We start from the raw sequence: 19606 nt of genomic DNA, 5'->3' as shown, positions 1-19606 counted from the left end.
CTCTAGTGGAGATGTGTTGGAGGGCACAGCAGGGTGGAGCTTGGTGTAATGGTTTCATTCTCCACTCAGTGGTGCCATTTAGCTCACTGAGGTCCGTCAGTGCTGGTGGGCAATGGATTCACCCCACTCTCTGTGCTCCAGAGTGGGAAGTTTGGCCTTCACAGATGTGGGATCAGTCACACCTTCTGTGTTCCCAGCTTCTATCAGCTTCCTACTTTCACCCTATCCGTGTCTGATCTGTCTGCCTGGCAGGTGGTGCCAACCTCCTGGATTCTATTTCAAGCACAGCTGTTTTCAAAACCCCACACTTTTAGGGATCCCCCCCCCCCACTGTTCAGACCTATGCTGATTCTCTGGGAGAGGGTCTTACCACATTGTGACTGGAGCTGGTTTGTCCCAGAAACTGTTCATTCAACCACACAGTGGCAGCAGCTTGGGGTTCATGGTAAATCAAACACATACCAGGCACCAGGGTTTGCTGTCCTCAGGCAGCATCTTTGTTCCTATAGTGGTGAACAGGGGAGCTCTATGGTGTCTGCCAGGTCTTTTTTCCTAGGAGAAGCCATATGGTCTCTACCAAATGCATTCAAAACTGCTTTTTCCCAATCGACCCAGAGGATTCTCATACTGCCCTGTCTGCTCCTGGGACTCTGCCCTGCTTCCTAGCTGGAGCACCACCAGGTGACCTCCAGAACTTCAGACTCTGAGCTCCACTGTTTATGGAAACCCTCTCCTTTACCCCTATCAATGACTTTGGTGAATAATTTTCTCCTCCACGTGTTTTCACTTTTTTCCTCACTTTTTCTCTCTTTCTTTCTAGCTACTTTCAGGAGGAGCGCTTTTCTTGCACCAACCTGATGCACTGCTGTCTCCCCCTGTCTTTCTACTCTCCCTGAAAATGGTTCCCTCCTCTGCAGTACCGTGGCTTTTCTCTCCCCCAGTTCCCCTCTCTGCATCATGTACCTGCCATGTTCTCACCCTCAAATTATGCAGATTGTTCTCTTAATCCTCAGATCAATTTCCTGGGTGTTCAAAATAATTTGATGTTGGTTTGTGTTCAAAAGACAAGCATAGGGTCCCCTGCTACTTTGCCATATTAACTCCTCTGATTTCTGAGCCTTTTGTATCACACAAATTAAGAATGAGCAAATGCTAGGGCATCTGGGTGGCTCAGTTGGTTAAGTGTCCAACACTTGATTTCGGCTCAGGTCATAATCTCATAGGTTGTGAGATCAAGTGCTGCATTGGGCTCTGTGCTAACGGCATGGAGCCTGGTTGGGATTCTCTTTCTTCCTCTCTCTCTTCCCCTCCCCCATTCTCACACACACATATGCATACTATCTCTCTCTCTGTTTCTTTCTCTCAAAATAAAAAAACAAAAACATTAAAAAATTCAGTAAATGTCTCAAGGGAAAAACTACTGTGGAGTAACAGGCTCAGTTTTCTGAACTCTTCTCTTTGAGTACTTGGCCCTCCATGTTTTAGCTGTCTTGGCAACCTTAACCCCTATTTTGCATCTCCATTCCTATGAGATTATCAGACGTCTTCTGGTTTATCTGATTCTTGGTAGTTTTCTTTTGCCCAGTACAAATTTTCTCTCTCCATGTCAGGAATCAGCAAATGTCCTAAGAAGAAGAATGGAATAAAAATGGTTGAGTTCTCAGTGAGTTTCCCTTTTCTCCAGGACGTTGGCCCTTCAAGACCTGGCACCTCTCCCAGCATTTCTCCAGTGCTCTCACACTAATTTACTTTGTATTCGCTTTTCCACTTTTTTTAGCTGAAGTGTTGGTCTACTACAAGTAATTCCATCATAGCCTGAAGAGAAATATTTTATAGGATTTTCATAGAACTACTTTGAATTGTGAGTACACAAATGCTGAAGATCATATGTTACTTTTCATTTGATTCTGGTTTTTCACATTTTGCAAGAACTAATGTTCATGAATGTTCTCACAATATTTTCTGTTATGCCCTCAGTGATAAAATAACTAATGCTGGTGTTGATAAAAAAAAAAATAGTGGTAGATTCTTAGAAGAATAAAGTTTTGAGATACTACTCCTCCCAATATTTCTTTTGCTTCTATCCATTTATAGAGATGGTTTGCTCTATATTCATTGTCCCATGTGAAAATATGATAGAATAGAGAGCCAGTGAATCCTGTAACTGACTTTGTGCTATTGGCCATATCCCAGGTTCCTGCTAGGGTGGGTAGTGGTAAGCTACATCTTGAAAATAAGTGAATGACTCATCAGTTAAAAAGAAGTGCTTTTTGCAACTGTAGCCTGGACTAAGATTTTTGTCAGGATGATGTATTCTGTTCCTTTTGCCCTTATTTGTCCTGTTTTAACCATTAAGATGTTCAAAAACAGGGACATTATCCTGAATGTATCAAAGCAAATACATTTTCGTGATTATTCTATACGACATTCATTTCAGATCTTCTGAAAGCCTTCAGAATGGAGCCAGAACTAACTTTGCTTTTTTAAAATTTTCCATTGTAAATGGAAAGCCATTGTAAATATGATAAAGAATGGAATGATTTCCAACTTAATTTCTTTCTGAAACTTTCATTTTGCTGATTAAAGCTTGATAGTCAGGTGAGATTAGTAAACTAGTGGTTAAGCGGAGGCTTGAAAGCTTAAGTATGGCCCCTTGGACTCAAAATACCAGAAAGCTTTTTCTTGCTATTGACATGTCAATTCTTGCTAGGTGATTTAGTAAATTCACCCATGCTATATGGTAACGTTTTTCTGTGTATGTATATACAAATATGTCCCATAACACATGTGTTCAATTTACCCTTTATTCAATTTCTTCTCTCTTCAAAGTAGAAACTCTTCTGCATTCTTTTAGAAAGGAACTTCAGATCACATTAACCCAATATTTGTCATGCAGATTGCTCTAGTTGTGATGTACTATAGCAAAGACAAGTTATAAAACTAGAAGGTCCATAATGAATTGAGCACCTGTAGGGTTTGTTCTCATTCAAATATAACTAACTCTCCACTTAACATCAAACTCCACTGAGTCAACAAATTAGCATGTTTTTGGTCAATATGATAGATATTATTTATCCCCCTAGATCCAGTTTCTCCCTTCCCACCTCCCTTCCTCCTGAGAGGCTAAAATCTACAAAGGCGATCAATAGGCTCCCTTCCTCTCTGGATTCCATTTGGGTTTATCCAAAGAGTGTCACAGGCAAGAGACCAGAAGACAATAGAAATGTGATTTAAGGATAATTATTCTCCCACCTCCTTCTTTGATGGATTACTGTAAATGGCCTGTGTCCCTCTACCTATATCAAAGCTTCTTTGTGGCATCCCTATCCTCTAGCTATGGCTATGTGCTTTGGGTCACAGGTGGAGTTTTGGGGAATGGGGGTGGCTCGCAATGGTTTCCTGTTATGCTAACCCATATATCCTTTAGTATCCTTTACTGGTTTCTCCAACCCTACCCAACAACATTTTTTAAAGGTTTCCTTATTAAACTCTCCTCAATTACACACTCTGAGTGAGTATGCCATCTGCTTCTTATAGGGACTATTTCCCCCTCCGCATTTGTCATATGTAAGCAGGACAACACAGGGCGATATGATGGGTATGCAATGTAAGTCTGTTGCAAAGTGAAACCATATATTTTGCAAAAGATGGTGAAATTTCATGGAGTAGGTGAAAGTGGTGCTGGAGAACTGTTTGAATCACATGTAAAACTATTATCTAATGCAGGTTAGAAAAGTTTCTCCAGTAAAAAATTGAAGAGAAAATTAACAGCCATTTAGCAAGAGTGATTTTAATGTCAAAGGATTAAAAGAGGCATTACACAAATATTTGAATTCTTTGCTGCTGCTCCTTCTTAAATAAAAGAGACGCTTTCTTTATGTTTGTGCCATAAAACTATGTGAGGTGAAGGATGTCCTTAGGTACTACCCTACTCTTTTGTCAGGAACATTGTACCCAAAAGAAAAGGACACCCAAATGGTACTAAGTTTATTTCTTTTTTTTCTTAAGAATTAGCACATAATTACAATTATAACCTACATTTCAATAAATGTAAAATAAACTTACTTTCACTATTTTTCACTTTATTCTTTATTTATTGTCATCTCTTTTCATTTTAGCTTTTACAGATGAAGTCACAATGAAACTTCCTCTCTACTGAGTATCAAATATTGGCCCCCACTTTAAATGTATTCACTCTAAGTGGCTTTTTTCCAGACCAATTATCTTTGGCCAAGAGACCCTCTGAACATCCTTGGAGGAGCTGCTGCAGGCCATTGGGGGAAAAGAGAATATATGTTCCTTAAAAGATTTCTGAGGAATCCCTTTGGATTTGGGGCTGGCCTCTGTAATTACACAGCCAAGGGTTTAGATTCTACCTCCGTCTCCTGCTAGCCCTTGGCTAGATCCTCAACCTTGGGAACCCCACCACTGGGTCTTATCTTTGAAACACTTAACATAGGCTTCTGGCACATGGTAAGTACTCAGTTAAATCTGTTCCTCCCAGAATTACTAAAATTATTGTGCCATTCGTAGTTCTATTTAATATGCTGCTCTATTACACATTTTATCCATCTTATTAAAATTAAAACAGTAAATAATGCTTATATTTTTGCCAGTTTCAAAATAAGTAGAATTAAAGAATGAAAGACTAGTGAGATTAAAGCAGGATTTTCACCTTTCAAAGACAGTAATATATAATTTATGTAGAAAATTCAAAACAAGAGAAGTAGCAAGACATATAAAAAAGGAGAAGCATGAAAAATAAGAGAAGATACATAAATTTAGACAATAGAAGTAAATGTGGGAAAAACTCTTTTATTATTTATTTATTTATTTATGTATGTATGTATTTATGTATGTTTAAATATTTATTATTTTTGAGAGAGAGAGAGCAACCAGGGAAGAGGCAGAGAGAGAGAGGGAGACACAGAATCTGAAGTAGGCTCCAGGCTCTGAGCTGTCAGCACAGAACCCGATGTGGGGCTCGAACCCATCTGAAGTTGGATGCTTAACCAACTGAGCTACACAGGCGCCCTGGAAAAACTCTTTTCTAATGGGCAAACATCAGATTAAACATAAACTATAATAAACTACAAGGATCCTAATATGTAAATCAAAACGACAAAGAAATATTAAAATTAAAAGAATAAAGAAAGACTGTAAGGAAAATGCTGAATAAAAGGAGGCAGGGAATATGGTATTTCTATTCCTACGAAGTCAAATTCAGCATTATATACATTATAATTATAATGAAGAATTGAATCATCATATTAACAAAATTAAAGCAGGCAGAAATATTTATGTGCCCAAAAACATAGCATCAAAATATAGAAAGCAAAACTGAAATGTCCATCAATAGATGAATGGATAAAGAAGATGTGGTATGTGTGAACACACACACACACACACACAAATGTGATGGAATAGAATGAGATCTTGCCATTTGCAATGACATGGATAGAGCTAGAGAGTCTTATGCTAAGGGAAATAAGTGAGACAAAGAAAGACAAATACCATATGATTTCACTTATATGTGGAATTTAAGGAACAAGACAAATGAACAAACAAAGAAAAAGAGACAGAAAAACAGACTATTAAATACAGAGAACAAACTGATGGTTTCCAGAGGGAAGAATTGTGGGAAGTGAGAAAAATGGATGAAGGAGAGTGGGAGGCATTCTCACTCATTCTGGTTATGGAATGATTTAAGTTTTGGGGGTAAGGGACAGCAGAGGGAATGTAGTCAATCGTATTATAATAACATTGTAAGGTGAAAGATGGTAGCTATACTTTTTTTGGTGAGCATAGCATAGTGTATAGAGTTGTTGAATCACCATGTTATATACCTAAGTCTTACATTGTATGTCAACTATATGTCAATAAAAGTATATAGAAATAAAATATTTTAAGATGATCAAAGAGTGATTAATAAAATCCAAATACAGAGATGATAGTAGCATGCAGTGTTATCCTTAAAAATAAAAATTATTTCACCAGCAAAAATGGATTCATTTGGGAGTAAGAGAATTGCAATTAAGGACAATGTAAGCTATGGCAAAACCATAGAACAAGTCCAGCAAACAAAGGAGGAGAATATTATTTTATGGAGAAGAAGGAGGAAGCTTGGAGAGGGTATTTTGAACAAAAATCCAATGGGAAAATCACAAGTTCAGGGTGATAATGGTTTGTCACTGGCTGAGTTGAAGGGGTAGTCATTTTCTTATAGGAGATGCACTGTACAACTTTCCCTGGTGGGGTCTGTAACTGATATTTTTTTCCTGTTGATGATTCTTCCATTGGGGTCTGTAATTGATAATTTTTCCTGTAATTGATGTTGAATATTAAGGCTCCCCCTTCTAGCCTCCCAACTTTACTTTAGTGAGATGTCCCTTTATTAACCTCCACAACATGTACCAGCCAGTGGCATAGTGAGCATGGAAGTAATAACCCACTCTTAGCCTCCAAATTTTAGAATAGTTTTCTGACCCATAACTACTCTTGTGCCATAGGGCCCTTAAGTCCTGAGCCCTTAAGTCATCTACGGAGATTAGGGAAGCTGAAAACTTCAGGTGAGCCACCACTAGCCTTCAGCAGCTTTTTCTGGTACTCTGAGGAGGACTGCTTGAGTAGGTGGGAGTCTGACGGCATGACCCACAGTACCTAAGACCAGAGAGGGAATACAGTGAACTACATCTGGCTCCCTCCAGTGCACAGCAGTGAACCGCACATGGGCAAGGAAGTGTCTGCCACCTGGGCATCTGATTCCACAGCCACCTGCAGAGAGTTCTGCAGCTGCCTGTCAGGGAGCAGGTAAGTTCAGGAGGGTGCCCATGTAGCCTGGAGCAGGTTGTGCAACGAGGATGTGGCTGGTAATTAGGGAAGATGAACAGGGCTGCCTCCAGGCCTCAGCCCTAACTTTACTCTGTCATGGGTTTTGAATCCTTCTGTCCCTTCTGATAGATGTGCCTTCTAATGCCAGCAGGAGAGTGACTCTTCTAATGTATGCACAAACCAAAAATAACTTCGTCACTATTTTAAAATATTAATATGATGTTTAATTTGATAAAGCATTCATTCCCACATCACAAGTTATTTCAACAAAGCATTTTTCAAGAAAAGCAAAGGAAGACTGTTAGACTCCTTAAATTTTGTTTTAACTGTTACAGAAGTTTGAGTGGTTATTTATAAAAGTTTAAATTTGTCTTACCTATTCACGTAAACAAAGTGTGCATCAATGGTAGTAATGAAGTATCTGAAGAAATTATCCTTAAAAAGTCTTGTCCAGGAATTGTATGTAGCATATAACAAGAGAATAAAAAAAAATGTTCATGGAAGGTAAAAAAAAAAAAAAAAAAGAATGATTGCAATTAACCTGTAGGAGAACTAATAATTTAGTGTTTATTTTATAATATTTGTTTCTAAAATAATAAGGCCAAGCAACACAAATAATGACATAGACACACACAAAATATCAGTTAACTTTCTGAATTGAAAGCCACATACTTGTTTTAAAGCTCAGGAGGCCATTTGAAATTTATTTTGGTAATGTAATATAGTTAAACTTACATGGTATCAATTTAATGATTTTTTTTCCCACTGACATGCTTTAATAACATGTATGAGGTCTTATCACTGTCCTGTTCCTGTGCTTTCAGCATCTCATTTGTATGTAAATTCTCTTGCACGCAACTTACTCTCTGGTAAATGCAACCAGCGGATTGAGTGTCTCCGTAATTATGTTCCATCCTTGTCTACCCTATTTGTTTCTTATTATATCTCTGCAGAAGTCCCTGCTTCGTGTTTCAGGCATGAATTACAGAGTGGCTCTGGCAGTAATTTTTCTTATGGGTGATGGGCTTCTCTACCTCCTTTTCCTTAACACGTTACCCACTTACTTGTAATTTTGAGACAGAATATGTGAGACTTGTTCCGTCTTCCTTCTGTTTTTTATTTTTGTTTTAAACGAGCAGTCTTTTGGTTCTAATGGAGATAAGTTGTTCAATTAACTAACTTAGCCCTTTCCACCCCTCCCTTTGTTTGATCTGGGTGATACTGAAATATGAGGTAAAATCACTGTATGTACATGTATATGTTCTGGATTGCTCAGTAGGGCTGAGAAATCTAATGAAAATTTCACATGGGATAGTCAAGCTAAGGATAAGCATTATGTATATAGATTTATATGTATATAAATACAAGCACAATGTGTTTACCTGTCTTTACGTATGCATATAAATGTATGCGAATAAAGTGTGTGTGTGTGTGTGTGTGTGTGTGTGTGTGTATGAAGAGAGGGGAAGAAAGAGACTTGTATGTGCTCTGAAACAGTAATACCTGTGTTTGAACTCCACATCAATCATTAATCATCTGTGTGACCTGGGGTAATTTCTTAAATTTCTGGTTTTCATTTTCCTCTTTGGTTAAATAATAAGAATAGTATGTAACTCATAGGCTTTTGTCAGCTATTTTTATTGTCACATAGGACAAATAACATAGATATATACATAACAGACATTAATGAGATCTTCCCTATTCACTCAGCCAAAATTCACAGCACCGACTGAGTGTCAGACTCTATGGTAGAGCACTTGGGGATATGAAGATGGAGAGAGATATGAAGATGCTCTCAGATGTGCATGCATGATCCTCCATGGTCCTCTCTGGTAATGGGCCCCCTGTACCTAACCTAGCACCTGGTAAGAATAGGTTGCCAATACCCACTCTGGCTAGGAATTATGATAAAGACCCCAGGCAGCACTAGTCAGCTCTTCCTCACTCACTACCACCTTAGCAGTAGAATTTGCCCAAAAAGTACATCCCAGCTTCACGGAGAGACTCATGAGGCCCCTCAGTGTCCAGTGAGTGCAGCAAGTGTGGGGTTATTTCCAGGTCCTGTTAGACAGGATAAGCTGTGTTTCCTGTGCTCTCATTCCTTATCACAGGGTATGAGACATTTGTAAGATACACCATTTCCCTCCAGGGAGGCCTCCGGAATTTTGCATAGTAAATAAGGAGAGGGCTGAGGGGGGACAGCAGCCCCTCAAACACAGCCCTTCCGGGGGTCAGATGTGAAGCCCTAGCTTTCTCATCCAGGAGAAATGGCATGTTTGGAGTAGGGCATTCTGCCACTAACCTGCTTAAGCTCACTGCGTTTGTCCCCATCTCTTCTGTCACCCTCTCCCGTCAGTTCTTACTCTTGGCTCTAAACACACCCAGTGGCATCTGTCTAGTAAAGGGCTTAGCAGTTTATGACCTACTTTTGCAACTGCCCTGTTCCTATGGGAGGGTGTGTATTGTGGTTTCAATTTTATGAGGGAACAGAAGCTCTGACATATTACAACTTGCTCAAGGCCACACAACATGACAAGGTTAATACATGATAGAATTTGAGGTCAACATTAGTTTTACCCAACTGCAGTATATTTTCATTCATATGCTCACTCAACAAATTTACTGAGGACCTACTATGGGTGACAGAGACCGGCATGGACAGAGCCAGTGTCATCCCCACACGGCAAAGCCTCTGGTCTCCTGGAGAAGATACACAACTAAGTAATTGATTGTAATTAAGTGTGGTGGGTGTTGTGGCAGAGAAGTGTATTTATTAAACATCGTGCCAGAGATTTTGCCAGAGGCTGGAAATAAGTTTACATGAATGCATCTGTGACCGGCCCTGCCTCCAGGGACCTGTTGCTGCTCACATCCCATATCCGCCTTTTTATCTGTCCAGCTATTCAACCACTGTTGGGCTGTCTGTAGAGATGCTCTTAGGGATGCTAAGAGGAACACCGACAGGCTCCCTGAATGCTCCCTGCCAGGGTTGGGGCAGCAAGGACCTCCTGAAAAAGCACGGTGGCAGGAGCAGCCCCTCAGCAACCAGCAAGTGGTGGGTTATTGCTGAGTGGACGGTGGGAGGGGCCTGGAGGGGGAATTGGGGGAGGCGTGGCTGGGGAGTCCACATAAAACATCTGGGAGAAAACGCGTTCTTTGAATTTCTGTTACAAATGCACAATAAAGATTAATTTTTTAAAATAATTACATTATGCCTCATTGGGAGTAGCTCTCCTTGGTATGAAATTTACGAATTGTTCCAGCTTTCATAATAATAAGGGAAACAAAATAGCTATGCTATTCCTCACCACTTACTCGATACTTGCCGTGTGCATGCTTGATGTTGTTTAATTTATGCAGTCACTCTGTTATGGGTATTGTATAGATGAGAAGGTTGAGCTTAAATAATGTACCCAAGTTTCCACAGCTAGTAAATGCTAGAGGAAGGATTCAAACCCAAGTCTTTCTGTCGTCAGAGCCCACCCTCTTAACCACCAAATCGCCGTGGTACCATCCAACATGGAGACAAATGACTATAGTGGTGGCTAGTGTGTGTCATGAATTATACCTCAGAGAGGAGTAATGAAGAAAGATTTTTAGTGTCTGTGGGGATTTGCCAGATAGCCAGTGGAAGTAAAGGCATCCCCTAAAGAGAAAATGGCATGAGAAAAGAGTGACCTAAAGTAGCCTGGATGTTCAGGAAATCACCAGTGGTGTGGTATTATTGGGTGGTGAGGAGGGAGGGGGGTAGTGAGCATGATAAGAGATGATGTTGGAGAGAGCAGAGGCTACTGCATCAAATGCCTTGTCTACCCAGTGGTGAAACTTGGGATTTTCCTCTAGGTGATGGGGAGTCATTAAAGAATTTAAGGACTTGGGATTGAGGTGAGGGGATTGTAATGTTTTCATTTTTGAAGACACTTCCAAAGAAAATTTGGAGGCACTCTGGAAAATATCTAGAGCCTGTTACCTGGGAGATGAGTTTGGAGACCGTGTGTGTCCACATTTCTGATCATACATCCTCCTCAGTAAAGAATTCTTTACAACAGATTCCCAGTGGATGTATGATTATTCGCAAATGATCATACTACGACTGTATTCATACACTACCTGCATTAAAATGTCCACAAAAAGTAAACACTAGAAGTATGACATAAAAACAAACGAGAGTCTTGGGACTAGGTGGAGCTGGTAGTTGTACAATATTGTGAATGTATTCACAGTCACTGGATTGTGCATTTTAAAATGGTTAATGTTTAATTTTATGTTATGTGAATCTAACCTCAATACAAATAAACAAAAGGAGTAAGCATGCTATTCAAGATTTTTCTTCCCCCAACTCAGTGTTTTCTTGAATGCCTTGGGTCCACATGCCCCTTTTGGGACTGGGGCATTGATGACGAAGCCTGGAGTAAGGGCCTGGCTCTAGGAAAGGAGACGAGAGAACAAATTTAGGTGTGGTTTAAGAGGTAGACTTGACAGGGCCTGGTGATTAAAGGTTGAGGAGTATATGAGAAAAGAAAGAAGGTAGGAAGACTCCCCATTTCTGTTTTGAATATTTGTTTTGTTTTTTTTTATACAAATAGTTTATTGTCAAATTGGTTTCCATATAACACCCAGTGTTCATCCCCACAAGCGCCCTCCTCCATGCCCATCACCCCCCTCCCCCTCCCCCCCCACATCCATCAGTCCTCAGTTTGTTTCTTAGCATTCAAGAGTCTCTCATGGTTTGCCTCTCTCCCTTTCCCCCACCATTTCCGCCCTTCTTCTCCCCCATGGTCCTCCGTTAAGTTCCTCCTAATCCTCCTGTACGTGCAAACATATGATATTTGTCCTTCTCTGCCTGACTTATTTGACTCAGCATAACACCCTCAAGGTCCATCCATGTTGCTACACATGGCCAGATTTCATTGTTTCTCATTGCCATGGAGTATTCCATGGTATAGATAAACCACATCTTCTTGATCCATTCATCTGTTGATGGACACTTAGGCTCTTTCCATGTTTTAGCTATTGTGGAGAGTGCTGCTATGAACATTGGGGTACATGTGCTCCTATGCCTCAGCATTTCTGTATCCCTTGGGTAAATTCCTAGCAGTGCTATTGCTGGGTCATAAGGGAGTTCTATTGTTAGTTTCCTGAGGAACCTCCACACTGTTTTCCAGAGGGGCTGTACCAGTTTACATTCCCACCAACAGTGTAGGAGGGTGCCCGTTTCTCCACATCCTCGCCAGCATCTAGAGTTCTCTGATTTGCTCATTTTAGCCACTCTGACTGGCGTGAGGTGGTATCTCAGTGTGGTTTTGATTTGTATTTCCCTGATGAGGAGGGATGCTGAGCATCGTTTCATGTGTCTGTTGGCCATCTGGATGTCCTCTTTGGAGAAGTGTCTGTTCATGTCTTCTGCCCATTTCTTCACTGGGTTGTTTGTTTTTCGGGCGTGTAGTTTGGTGAGTTCCTTATAGATTCTGGATATTAACCCTTTATCTGATATGTCATTTGCAACTATCTTTTCCCATTCCGTTGGTTGCCTATTAATTTTCTGGGTTGTTTCCTTGGCTGTGCAGAAGCTTTTAATCTTGATGAGGTCCCAATCGTTTATTTTTGCTCTTGATTCCCTTGCTTTTGGGGATGTGTCAAGTAAGAAGTTGCTGCGGTGGAGGTCAAGGAGGTTGTTTCCTGCTTTCTCCTCTAGGTGTTGATAGTTTCCTGTCTCACGTTCAGGCCCTTTATCCATTTTGAGTTTATTTTTGTGCATGGTGTGAGAAAATGATCTAGTTTCATTCTTCTGCATGTTGCTGTCCAGTTCTCCCAACACCATCTGTTAAAAAGGCTGTCTTTTTTCCATGGGATATTCTTTCCTGCTTTGCCAAAGATTAGTTTCCTGTATACTTTTGGGTCCAAGTCTGAGTTCTCAATTCTGTTCCATTGGTCTATGTGCTTCTTTTTGTGCCAATACCATACTGTCTTGATGATGACAGCTTTGTAGTAGAGGCTAAAGTCTGGGATGGTGATCCCTCCCGTTTTGGTTTTATTTTTCAGTATTACTTTGGCTATTCGGGGTTGTTTTGAATATTTGAATATAAGAGAAAGAAAGGTTGTCCTCTTGCCAGGGACCTGATGTGGTCAATGCTTGGATAATTTCCCAGTGGTTGGCATAGGCTTGCATGGAGCATTTTCTAGGTATGTCCAGAAGTGAATCCAGCCTGAAGATACAGATGAGTGGCCCTGTGTGGACAAGGATAATTGAGGATCAAACCCAAAGAAGCTGTGTTAGCCAAGGACAAAGCAAGAGGTCAGAAATAGGCAAACTCAGGAGTGGGAAACAGGAGCAAGTTGGGAACAGGGCAGGAAGGATTTCACAGGTTTCGTGGACAGGTAGGGGAGTTACAAACTAGGGTTTCATTTTGGCCAGTTGAGCCAGAGTGTCTGGGGGAATGTCATGGGAGAGCAGCAGAGACTTGTGAATATATGGATGTGGGCTTGGGAAGAAGCTACCTGTGGAGAACATGCACCACTAGACTAAGAATGGAGCCTTGGCAGGGGTGTGGGGGCAAAAATTAAGACATTGGCAGGGGAGTGGAAGCCTGACAATCAGAGAGATTGCCTGACCCAAACCAGGAGAATGCAGAGTATGGAGGCCAAGAGAGAAGTTCCAGAAGGAAAGACATGGCCATATTGTCAAACACTGCAGGGGGAGAGATAAGACAGAAACTGAAAAAGTAGCCATCTGTAAGCTCCCTGGTGACATTAGTGAAAGTAATTCCAGAGATGAATGGGGTGAATAGAGGTAAGTGTGTGGGGCAAGAAGACCTAATGTTGTAGGTTGACTAGTGAATGGAGATGAGGTGATCAAAACCTTACAAATAGAGCCGACTTGGGTCATGTTATTACTCATTTAGTGCACTCTCCCACTGCATCTGTATTCTAGAAAGTTCTAGAAGACTTATAGACCAGATGCCAGATAAGGCTTTTGGTTCTGGTCTCTTGTGTATGAGAATTTTGGGCTTTAAATCCATGTACTTGATGATAAGAATGTATTTAAGGGATTCCAAAGATGTTCCTAGGATTCTTTTAAGGAGTCTATATAGAGTTAGGGAGAGGCAGAGCAGTAGAGAACTTCACCTTGCCCAATATAACCAACCATATTCTTCTGGTTTGTGTCAGGTGGTCTTCCAGAGTGGGGTCCAGACTCTCGCTTTCAGTCTTCTGGTAGCCCTCGCCCTGCAGTGGGTAACAGGAGGCCAGTTGGGTGTCTGGTGGGGAAATGCCACTGGCTGGTTTAGTCATTCGCCTCCACACTTTCACATCCTCTATCAGCACCTGCACACTTCAGTCGTGACCACACACACTCTTCCTGTTTATACAGAAAGTGTCATTCAGAAAGCTTGCCAGGGAGACGGGAGCTCTACACACAGCCTCAGAAGAAAGAAGTTGAACGACTTATTTGGGAGGGAAAGAAAAGGACCTGCCTGTGAGTTGAGAGGTAAGATTAAGCCAGAGAGCGTCTGGGTCCTCTGGGTGGGGAAGAAGTAACTGATGCTTTGTATGTATCCTTTTGGGGGTGCATCAGGGTAGCCTGGCCCTCCTTCTCAGGACTGGGCAACAAGGAGCACCTCCACTGCACCCTATGGAGGTAATTCAGCCTTGGGTGAATGGCTGGACAGACTGTGAAGCAGACTTGGAACATGATCAGTAAAGGTTGCAGAATTCATGTGAGTGTGAGTGCAGCATGTGAAGAATATACAACCTTGGTGTGGACATGCTGACACCATTTGTGATCATAGCTGGGCATATGGGCCTCTGACCACTGTGACTGAACTTCATTTGGGCCAGAAAAGAGCCTGTGACATAGCCAGAGCATAGACCCCAGTGAATGGTCACAGAGAATGATTTCCCAGAGGCCTGGTCAGAGGAAGGAGAGAGTATGTATGGTTTACCCTAAAGCCACTGCTACTTCTGCATAAGTAAGTCAGAACACGTGACCTTCTCATCAACAGGGTCTGATAGCACTATCTCATATTCTTTGGACAGTACATTATATACTATGTATGCATGTTTGCTTGGGTGCACACATATCATGCACATATATGGTACATTATATGTATATATACACATATCATAGACACATCTGTAATACAAAATAGCAATAGCAACAATATTTTTTAAGCCAGAGAACTAATGATGTGACAAAGGAATTTTTTCCCTACTGTGTGAATTTCTTGCTATTCAGGCTCTTACAATTGTAAAAATGAAATCATATTTAAATATGCAGTTCATAATCCCTTTTATTCAAAGGGTGGTAAATTCCATGAGGTAGCGACTGTTCAGGTATTCTGTGGCCTGATATTGCAACAAAAATAGGTAAAGCCAACTGTTAACCAATACCCACAGCATCAAAGAACTGGGAGTAAACTCATTCTCTGAGCCTTGAGTGTACACACTAAATAATCAATTAAAAAATTATGGTGTCTGCTTTTCTCAAAAGCATTTGCCCCTTAGTGTGAAGTGAGAAAAGTTCCTTTCTCTACCTAGGTCCGTCAAGGATTCTCGTCTCACTGCTGATGTGAGATTGCTACAGTGAAAGTTACACAAACAATGTGCTAAGGTTTTCATTCAATGGTGGTTCTCTTTCTCTGGGCATCACTTGCATTTAGTGTTTAGTTGTGTCATGCATATTTTTATTCATTTTGCATTTAGAAAATGGAAAAATATACATTGCTCATTCACTGGATTTCCAAGTTCCAGTCTTAACTCTAACACTTGCTGTGACTTTGGGCAAGTCATTCATTACACCTCTCTGCGTCAGAGTTGTGACATCTGTAACATGGGTACAATAGTCTCTGCCTCTTAAGTAAGGTTTAGTGGGGCTAATAGACGTAAAGAGCTTAGGAGAGTGCCTGGGCCATTGAAAGGGCTCAGTAAGTGTTAGTGACTATCGTCATCATCATTATCCCCTTTTCCACAATTAAGCTGTCAGACTTGAAGGGAAATGGCAGGAGAGTGGGAAATATTGAAGGTGGGATGTGGGGTAGGAAATGAGTGTAGAAGGAGACACAGAGGAGGCCAGAACAAGCCCCCCTCCCCACCTACAGTGCAAACCCCTCAAAGGTGCAGTGAGCAGGAGTCTGGGAAAGAAACCCAGGGCAGACCTCCCTATGCATCCCACTGCAGGAGGAGCAGAGCTCTGGAGGTTGGAAGATTTGATTACACAAGCTCTTATGCCTCTTGAGTATCCACCTGCAACCAGCAACCTGGGAAGTAGATGTGTATAACTGGCATCCAAAGGACAGTACATGGCATGCGTTCAGTGTCTCTCACGTGTGTTCCCCTGTTACATGCCTTCTCATGTTATCACGTAAGATCCCTTGTGATTGTGCCTTTTTAGAAGATAGCTGATAGCTGGCCTAACGGTGCAGGGCTGGGTGGGATTGGGGAGAGTTGGGGTCTGACCATTTCCAGACTCTGTCTTCCTGGCTGCTAGTACTATACTCTACAGTACTAAGTGGTGTTGAAATATGACTGATGAGGAAGCCAGGTCCTAGAGAATTAAGAAACAAGTTCAAAGTCACGCTGGGGTTTAAAGGTATGAGGGGGAGCTGGATGCTGGTCTTTGATATCTAGACCCTTTATTCTACATATCAGATCAGAGAAAAAACTTACATCCTTGCATCCTGCCTCATGAGGTTGACAATTATGGGACTCCTTCAATAAATCACTTTCTCTTCCACACTTCAGTTTCTTTATCTGTAAAGTGGGTATAATAACCTGTCCTACATAGTTCACAGGGTTTTAGGAGATTCTAGTGAGGATACATTTATAAAATACTATTCTTTCTTATTCATGTAGGAGAAAAATGTTGAAAGTGACTTTCAGTATAGGCAGTTAAAAGGGAAAGGAAAAGGAAAATAATAAATGATATTGGTTCTTAATGACGTGTCATTGGGTGGGGTTTAGCTCATTCTTTGAAACAGCTGTTTTTCCCTGCCTGGTACCGATGTTCCATAAGCTGTTGAATCATTCCCATATATAAAAATTAATTTATTGATAACTTTCATAATATCACAAATCAAACTACAGTGACTGTTCTATAAATCCTGTGCTACATTTTACCAGTTCTTTTATTTTTTTGTGAATCTGATCACAAATGGTGTTCTCATTTTTGTTTTCATTGGCTTTTCTTTGATTATCAATGTGTTGATTCCCAATGTTTTAAAACATAACTGCAAGAAAATAAAAACATTATCCCTCATCCAAAAAACAGCCTAAATCCATGTTCTTTTTAAAGTGAAGTAGCACCATTTTTCTCATGATTAAAATACAAACAAGTATTTGTGTACATACATGAACCTACTGAGAAGGGCCTTGCCAAAGATTCCTCTTTATACCTTTTATCAGTGCTAAAAATGGGGGGGGGCTATCATGAATACAAGACAACTAGACTCCCGCGATAACTAATAAACATGACAATTTGATTTATTAATGGTCCTCTGCTGTAGTCTGTTGACAGATTTTTCCTTATGGAAAAATTACCATGGTTTAAATCTCTATCATATGGCACTTAATTCAATCGACAATATGTTACCAATTAGATCCTGCTTAAACTACCATCAGCCAGCAGACCACGGGACGTGTTAAGTAGGACAACAATCAGGTAACTAGTAAAATGCTTTGTGGCAGCTTTCTCAGGACCAAGGAGCAATGCTGAAACCGTGGAAAATGAAGAGAGGAAGGGCAAATACAGCATTTCCTTTTCCCCATTCTGAAAAAAGAAATTGTTTCACGTTCTCCTAAAAGTGTACCAAGGGTTTGTGTTTGAGCTGATAGTCACATGTGCAGATATTCACTACCCCTCTTCAGTCCTCCATCCTCTCACCTCCTTTGATGATAAATTTGCAAGCTGAAAGGCTTTCTACTCCAAAATCCTCTCTAATATGATAATGTAGAACTTCAACTCAGTCGTGATGTCCCATTTAGTCATGTGTTCTAAGAGTTCACCTTGCTCCTAAGCACCAGTGGTTGACTGCGGTAAGAGAATTCTTATTAAGAGGGATGAGCTTCTTTTCTTATTTTTGTCTTGGAATCTGGCTGTTATCAGTCAGTGTGCTGTTGCAAGAGAGAGAAACCAATTCAAGCTGTGCTAAACAAAAAGACAATCTTCTGGAACAATTTTGGGGGCTGACCAGGTGCAAAGTAGAGCAGCAAGCAAAGGGGTCTGAAGGCCAGGCAGCTAGAGCCAGTAAGAACACCATCAAGAAGCACAGTAACGGAAATGTGAACACAGTCCGGGCCATGTAATGTGGGGAGCACTGTGACAGATATGACCTCAATTGTCTCCACTTTGGGGCCATTACTTTATGTAAAATACAGAATCCCAGAAAGAAGGGAGAGTGTGATAAGCTGTATCTAGGTCACGTGCCTGCCCCCAGGGAAAGGTCAGGTCTGTCCATTTGAGTTCAGCCTCTACCTCCCAAAGCTATGCACTAGGAGGCATCTTCAAAAGAAAGGGCGGGGTGGTAATAGGAAGGGGTGGACAGTTAAAAGGTGAAAGCCAAAAATGCAAATGTCTGCCCCATGGTTACAGCTCTGCAGCCTCTGGGTGGAGGCTGGTTAGTTATAAACGCGAGAGATGAGCCATTGGTGGTTTGTTTCTATAGATATATGTACAAAAGGAGGAATTAGGAGACTGAGGTCCCACTGCTTCCTATATTCTCATTCTGGTCACTTTGCATCTACAGCTTTGCTTCCCTCCCATAGCGTGAGACCAAGGAATCTTCTTAAGGACCTGAGCAATAGTATGGAACTTCCTTCTAAATCAAAGTAACGAGTACTATTTCTCAGCTCTTACCTACGCCGAGCATCTTGTGGTCACTCCTGGAGACCCCATAACAGTGCTACTCTGTAGATATTCACATGTAGAGAATAGAGGCTCTAAGGTTAAGTGACCTGCCTGAGTGCACACAGTTAGACGTGAACTTCAAACCCAGGCTGCCCAGCTCTGAAACCTTCCACCTGAGCCAGCCTTAAGGCAATCTTGAGTTCAGGCTGCACAGCAGCAGCACATGTAGTATTGTTTGAATAACTCCTTTTCTTCCAGGACACCCCTGTGTGTGTGTGTCTGTTTGTGTCTGTGTGTGTCTGTGTGTGTGTGTGCGCACATGTGTGCACATGCATGCATGTGTGTGTGCTAGGCACACAGAAGCAGGAAAAATGTTGAGAGGAAAGTTAGGGGCTCAGAGGAAAAACATCCCATATGTTATAACTTTGCCTGGGCCGTCCCTGTTTCTAAATACCGTGACAATATTTTTTGAAGCAAAGATCAAAGAACATATGGTCTGACTCATGGGTTAACAAAGAGAAAAATATTTGAAATTGGAAATATCTGGGACAATTTGAGATGAGTGGCTACAGTCTTTCTCGGAGCACCTGGAAATCATGGAGTTCTTTGTGAAACGCTTTGAAATATTGGCATATTAAATCCCATTCTCCAAACTAGGAATAATTTTATCAGCAGAAATTAGGACAGCCTTGTACATTGGCTATTTGATTCCGTAGCTGTGAAACCTCATGCCCATGAAAATAACAAAGGTGTTGAAATCTGTTCGCATCACCTGTAAAAGCATTAGAAATAATAAGAGAGTTCTTTATACAAAAATAAATAGACTTCTTGTAACAAAAATAGCAAGTAAGAAAATATGAGAAAAAGGGAATAATTCACAAAAGCCCCTGCAATTTAAATACCTAGAACACAACTTAAGAGAGAACACATGAGACT

At 41.0% G+C, this 19606-nt stretch overlaps 1 long non-coding RNA gene across 1 annotated transcript in view; it reads left to right on the top strand.

Annotated features, from left to right (window-relative positions):
* Window positions 1-14258: 14258 nt before the first annotated feature.
* The window catches only part of LOC120225429, a 43715-nt gene continuing 38367 nt past the window's right edge, over window positions 14259-19606 (top strand). The window contains exon 1 of the long non-coding RNA XR_005526805.1: window positions 14259-14317. This is a non-coding gene — a long non-coding RNA (uncharacterized LOC120225429). The remainder of the gene's footprint in view (window positions 14318-19606) is intronic.

The sequence above is a fragment of the Hyaena hyaena genome, unplaced genomic scaffold (genome assembly GCF_003009895.1).
Source record: "Hyaena hyaena isolate Hyena2069 unplaced genomic scaffold, ASM300989v1 scaffold_1398, whole genome shotgun sequence".
Lineage (NCBI taxonomy): Eukaryota > Metazoa > Chordata > Mammalia > Carnivora > Hyaenidae > Hyaena > Hyaena hyaena.
The sequence above is the reverse complement of the archived record's forward strand: the minus strand, read 5'-3'. Positions and strand labels throughout refer to the sequence as shown.